The sequence below is a fragment of the Pan paniscus genome, chromosome 6, assembly GCF_029289425.2.
Source record: "Pan paniscus chromosome 6, NHGRI_mPanPan1-v2.0_pri, whole genome shotgun sequence".
Taxonomy (NCBI): Eukaryota; Metazoa; Chordata; class Mammalia; order Primates; family Hominidae; genus Pan; species Pan paniscus.
Window position 1 is genome coordinate 29,389,653 of NC_073255.2, and position 6,012 is coordinate 29,395,664.

General features: G+C 35.9%; 1 non-coding gene across 1 annotated transcript; it reads left to right on the forward strand.

Annotated features, from left to right (window-relative positions):
• The first annotated feature begins 5,301 nt into the window (after positions 1–5,301).
• Positions 5,302–5,408, forward strand: LOC112440643 (U6 spliceosomal RNA). The gene has a single exon (XR_003028652.2). It is a non-coding gene; the product is annotated as a U6 spliceosomal RNA (small nuclear RNA).
• Positions 5,409–6,012: the final 604 nt, after the last annotated feature.

A 6,012-nucleotide genomic window follows, 5' to 3' on the forward strand; every position in this document is an offset into this window, starting at 1 on the left:
TTTGAGTCCTTTTCCTAGCAATTTTCTAAAGCCCCCTTGCATCAACAGGGCTAAATGGATACCAGAAATTTGTGGTGAAGTGGAATCTGCTGGTTCCATTTACCAGCTATATCTCAGTTATGGACCAAACAAGACACAAATTGATCCTTACACAGTGAAAAGTTTGAAGGCTACAGACCAGATGGGAAGTGGAATTTAAGATGCTTTTTCCCTCTAGTTTCTTATTTTCATTTTCTAAGTTTTTTCTCAGAAACCATAGTAACTTGTACAAAATGTTCATAAAAATAAATAAGCACTACTATGATTAAAAAAACAAAAAGAATAGGGTGGGTGTTGTAAGGGATTTGGGAAACAAGCATTCTCATATAACTTGGAAGGGAGTGAATTGCCTTTGAAGGTCATTTGGCAATATCCATCAAAACTTTGCTATATTCTATGCCCATCAATCTATCCCACAGGTATATTCTCTTAAAGCTACGCAACGCAGCATAAGTTGTAGTAGCAAAAACCACAAATATCCTAAAAGTTCATCACCAGGGGAATGACTAAGTACATTCTGGTATATTCATATCAAGGATGTGGCGCTAAATATGAGAAACAGATTTCTGTCTTAGTCCATTTTCTGTTGCTTATAACAGAATATCGGAAACTGGGTAATTTACAAGGAAAAGGAATTTAATTCTTATGGAGGCTGAGAAGACCATGATTAGAGGGACACTTCTGGTGAGGAACTTCTTGCTGATGGGGACTCTACAGAATCCAGAGGTAGCGCTACCTCAGGTCTCTCCTCCTCTTCTCTTCTCTAACCAACCCCACCCACTGTCTTATGGTGCTGATGTTCCTCTTCTTATAAAGCCACCAGTCCCACTCTATTGATAACCCATTAACCCATTAATCCATGCATGGATTAATTCATTCATGAGGGCTCCACCCACTGCTAGACTTACTCTCTGCCTTTTACTTCAAAACACCCTTTACTTCCCCTTTCCTAAAATTCATTAGAATTATCACTAGTTGACAGTTGTCTCTCTGCTACTGCACTATAAGTTCAATGATAAAAGGGGTCTTTTGCAAATATAGCCCTGCCCGACATAAAGACATTTTTGTCAATGACAGACTGCATATATGACAGTCTGTAAGATTATAATGGAACGTTTCTATCATATTTTTACTGTACTTTTTCTATGTTTAGAGAGGTTTATTTTTTTCCAAATTTTATTTTAGGCTCAGGAGGTACACATGCAAGTTTTCTTACACAGGTAAATTGTGTGTCATGGGAGTCTGGTATACAAATGATTTCATCACCCAGGTAATGAGCATAGCCCCCAATAGGTAGATTTTTTAATTCTCCCCCTCCTCCCACCCTTCACCCTCAAGTAGGCCCTCGTGTCTATTGTTTCCGTCTTTATGTTCATGTATACTCAATGTTTAGCTCCCACTTATGAGAGAGAACATGCAGTATTTGTTTTTTTATCCTGCATTAATTCACTTATGATCTAGGTATAGAATCATATCATCTGCAAAGAAAGACAGTTTGACTTCCTCTCCTCATATTTGGATGCCTTTTCTTTCTTTCTTTCTTTTGCTTGATTGCTTTGGCCAGGACTTCCAGTGCTATGTTGAACAGAAACAGTGAAAGTGAGCACTCTTGTCCTATTCCAGTTCTTAAGGGGAATGCTTCCAGATTTTGCTTTGAGTATGATGTTGGTTGTGTGTTTGTCACAGATGGCCTTATTTTCGGATATGTTCCTTCAATGCATAGTTTGTTGAGGGTTTTTAACATGAAGTCGTGTTGAATTTTATCAAAAGCCTTTTCTGTGTCTATTGAGATGATCATGAGGTTTTTTATTTTAGTTCTGTTTATGTGATGAATCACATTTATGGACTTGTGTATGTTGAACCAACCTTGCATCCCAGGAATAAAGCCTATTTAATTATGATGATTAACTTTTTGATGTGCTGCTGGATCTGGTTTGCCAGTATTTTGTTGAGGATTTTTGGATCTATGTTCATCAGGGATATTGGCCTGAAGTTTTTTTGTTTTTGTTGTGTCTCTGCCAGTATCGGAATGATGCTGGCCTCATTGAATGAGTTGAGGAGGAGTCCTTCCTTGTCAATTTTTTGGAACCGTTTCAGTAGGATTGGTACTCACTCTTCTTTATACATCTGGTACAATTCAGCTGTGAATCTGTCTGGTCCACGGCTTTTTCTAGTTGGTAGATATTTTATTGCTGATTTAATTTTGTAACTTGATATTGTTCTGCTCAGGGTTTCAATTTCTTCCTGGTTCAATCTTGGGAGGTTGTATGTTTTCAGGAATTTATCAATTTCTCCTAGGATTTCTAGTTTTTGTGCATGGAGGTGTTTGTAGTAGTCTCTGAGGGTTTTTTTGTATTTCTGTGGGGTTTGTGGAAATGTCCCCTTTGTCATTTCTGATTGTGTTTATTTGCATCGTCTATCTTTTTTTCTTTATTAGTTTAGCCAGCAATCTATCAATCTTATTTATTCTTTTAAAAAGCCAGCTTTTAGTTTTGTTGGCCTTTTGTATGGTTTTTTGTGTCTCAGTTTCATTCATTGCAGTTCTGATTTTGGTTCCTTTTCTTTTGCTAGCTTTGAGATTCATTTGCTCTTGTTTTTCTAGTTCTTGTAGGTGTGATGTTAGGTTATTAAATTGAGATCTTTCAAACTTTTTGATGTGGGTGTTTAGCACCATAAACTTTCCTCTTAACACTGCTTTAGCTGTGTCTCAGAGATTCTAGTATACTGTATCTTCTTTTCTATTAGTTTCAAAGAATTTCTTGATTTCTGCCTTAATTTCATTGTTGACCCAAAATTCATTCAGGAGCAGATTGTTTAATTTTCATGTAACTGTATGGTTTTGAGAGATCTTCCTGGTATTGATTTCTATTTTTATTATGCTGTGGTCCAAGAGTGTGGTTGGTATGATTTTGGTTTTTTTGAATTGTTGAAAATTGCCTTAAGGCTGAGTGTATGGTCAATTTTAGAGTATATGCCAGGTGCAGATGAGAAGAATGTACAGTCTGTTGTTGGGTGGAGTGTGCTGAAGATATCTGCTAGGTCTATTTGGTCAAGTGTTGGGTTTAAGTCCCAAATATCTTTGTTAGTTTTCTGCCTTGATGATCTGTCTAATACTGTGAGTGGGATGTTGAAGTCTCCCTCTATTATTTCGTGGTTATCTAAGTCTCTCCACCGGTCTCTGAGAACTTGTTTTATGAACCTGGGTGCTCCAGTGTTGGGTGCATATATATTTAGGATGGTTAAGACTTCTAATTGAATTGAACCTTTTATCATTATGTAATGCCCTTCTTTGCCCTTTTTGATTGATGTTGGTTTAAAGTCTGTTTTGTCTGATATAAGAATAGCAACCCCTGCTCTTTGTTGTTTTCCATTTGCTTGTCTATCTATGATTTGTATTGTATTCAAGATGTATTAAGAAAGAGCAGTTTGCAAAATACAAAACATTTCTGTGGGAAATTAAAGTGTGATACCATTAGAGGAGAAAGATAGATGGATGGTTATACAGATTGATAGATGATTAGCTAGCTACCTAGAAGATTAGATAGATAGATAGATAGACAGACAGACAGACAGACAGACAGACAGACAGACAGATAGATAGATAGATAGATAGATATAGATAGATGGATGATAGGAGAGAGAGAGTCAGATAGATAGATATGAATATGCATAGCAAATATCTGGAAAAATTTGGTGGTCTACTGTGACATTTCACTTATCATTATGTAATATTATATTTTTCACTATAAACTCATTTGCACTCATCCCATGCTTCCTGTGCTCAGGCCGATAGTCCCCAAAATACCAAGCCCCTTTAGGAACTCTGACACTTGTATTTTTCTCTCCCTTCCTTTTCCTCCTTCATCTCACAAACTCCTTTTTCTCTAGGAAAGTTTCCAGCTCGGTGATACTTCCTCAGTGATGCTGTCTTCAGGGCTCATATTCTGTTTTCATTATCTGTTAGCACTTTCCACGTGTTATTGTCAGATCGATAGATAGGTATGTAGATTTTTTTTTTTAACACGCATACTTTCCTCACTAAAAGGTAAGCTTCTCCAAATGGGAAAATCATGACTTGAAGTCTTTGTATGTCAGAATCTAAAGCCATGCCAGGTACCTAATGAATACCTCCTAAATGTTTGCTATTGAAAAAATAAGTGACCTTTTTAAATATGAAAGTCTAACCTCCTAGAATTAAGGAATTAGCATCACACCTAATCTATTTATAAATCTGGAGTTTCTTTTTAAATAAATGCCCATTGAAAACAAAAACCTGCAGGGCAGGAAGATATTGAGGCCCTGTATGATTAAAATAAGGTTGCAAGCTAAATGGATGCTTTGAAATGTGAATACCTTGAGTAGATGATCAGTCTTAGTCATGACTTTAAAGAATTATTCTGCATTAAACCTTAAAAATCATTTTCCATTTCAACTAATTTTCCAACTTTTCTTTATATGAGGAAAAGATACGAATGACTGGATTTTATTGGCATTTTTCAGTTCTAATTATATATCTTATTTTAAAAAGAAGCAAATGATCACAGCGTTGGTTAAAGGTCATATATTCTGTGATCTTTTTTTAATATTAGGACTTCTATTCTTGTCTTGTTCTTTTACTGTAGTTCAGATATGAAAAAAGGGTAAGTAAGGAAAGAAGCAAAATCTGATTGACAGCAAACGCTAATGGTAACCAACTCTTCCCAAAGAGACTACAGTGGAGTGTGAATAATGATATAAATAATAATAGACAGCAAAAATCAGTTTGTTTCCACATATAGCATGTGCTGCATGATTTTATGAATGCAGGAGGCATATGGATGATTGATGGATATCGTGTTGTATGGATAAAAGTGGTGTGTCTCAGAGTCACTTCTGCCTTTAGCGAATGACAGTGGAGCTTTTGTAATACTAATAATGTTGAAACCTGGTGAATGCAATGATACAGATAAATGACAATATATTCCTAAAATTTCCATGGACAGTTGTGAGTTCAAATATTTTATTCTATTGTCCCATGAATCTATTTTTATGCCATATGCCCCAAGATTTCTTTCTAAAGACATTTACTACTGGAATTAGTCTGTTAGGAAGAATATTGTTTTGTTTGGGAAGATAAGATTAGATCTGTCTATTAAGTCTTCAAAATAAGCTGTAAATGAATTTTTCTGTAATAAAGACTTACTTCCATCGACAAAATGGGCCATCTACAAATGATTGTTGCTCCTCATCAAGATGGATAGATAAAGAGATATAGATAGATATGTGCTCGCTTCGGCAGCACATATAGTAAAATTGGAACGATACAGAAAAGATTAGCATGGCCCCTGCACAAGGATGACACACAAATTTGTGAAGCATTCCATATTTTTCAAAACAGCATGGTGCTGGTACCAAAACAGAGATATAGACCAATGGAACAGAACAGAGGCCCTCAGAAATAATACCACACATCTACAACCATCTGATCTTTGACAAACCTGACAAAAACAAGAAATGGGGAAAGGATTCCCTATTTAATAAATGGTGCTGGGAAAACTGGCTAGCCATATGTAGAAAGCTGAAACTAGATCCCTTCCTTATACCTTGTACAAAAATTAATTCAAGATGGATTAAAGACTTAAATGTTAGACCTAAAACCATAAAAACCCTAGAAGAAAACCTAGGCAATACCATTCAGGACACAGGCATGGGCAAGGACTTCATGACTAAAACACCAAAAGCAATGGCAACAAAAGACAAAGTTGACAAATGAGATCTAATTAAACTAAAGAGCTTCTGCACAGCAAAAGAAACTACCATCAGAGTGAATAGGCAACCTACAGAATGGGAGAAAATTTTTACAATCTACTCATCTGACAAAGGGCTAATATCCAGAATCTACAAAGAACTTAAACAAATTTACAAGAAAAAATCAAACAATCCCATCAAAAAGTGGGCAAAGGATATGAACAGACAATTCTCAAAAGAAGACAT